Here is a 274-nt window from a genome sequence, read left to right as displayed (position 1 = left end):
TGATCTGTTTATTGTTTATTGTTTAAGGCAAATACATTAGCACAAACATCGTAAAAAGTTTATTCGAAAATTAGATAAATTTCTATTAGTTTAAAAGAATTTTGTTTCTTAAAATTCAATTTTAGAACAGACAATCTTACTTAATCGTTTATGACACGTAATTTTATTGAACCATTTCTGAATTATCACTGTCAGTTACTACACATGTGTCAGCTCGTAGTTTCTTAAATATAACTAGAGGAAAAGAGACAAATACCAACATTGATATATTATC

The sequence above is a fragment of the Trachymyrmex septentrionalis genome, unplaced genomic scaffold (genome assembly GCF_001594115.1).
Source record: "Trachymyrmex septentrionalis isolate Tsep2-gDNA-1 unplaced genomic scaffold, Tsep1.0 scaffold49, whole genome shotgun sequence".
NCBI classification, from domain to species: Eukaryota; Metazoa; Arthropoda; class Insecta; order Hymenoptera; family Formicidae; genus Trachymyrmex; species Trachymyrmex septentrionalis.
The sequence above is the reverse complement of the archived record's forward strand: the minus strand, read 5'-3'. Positions refer to the sequence as shown.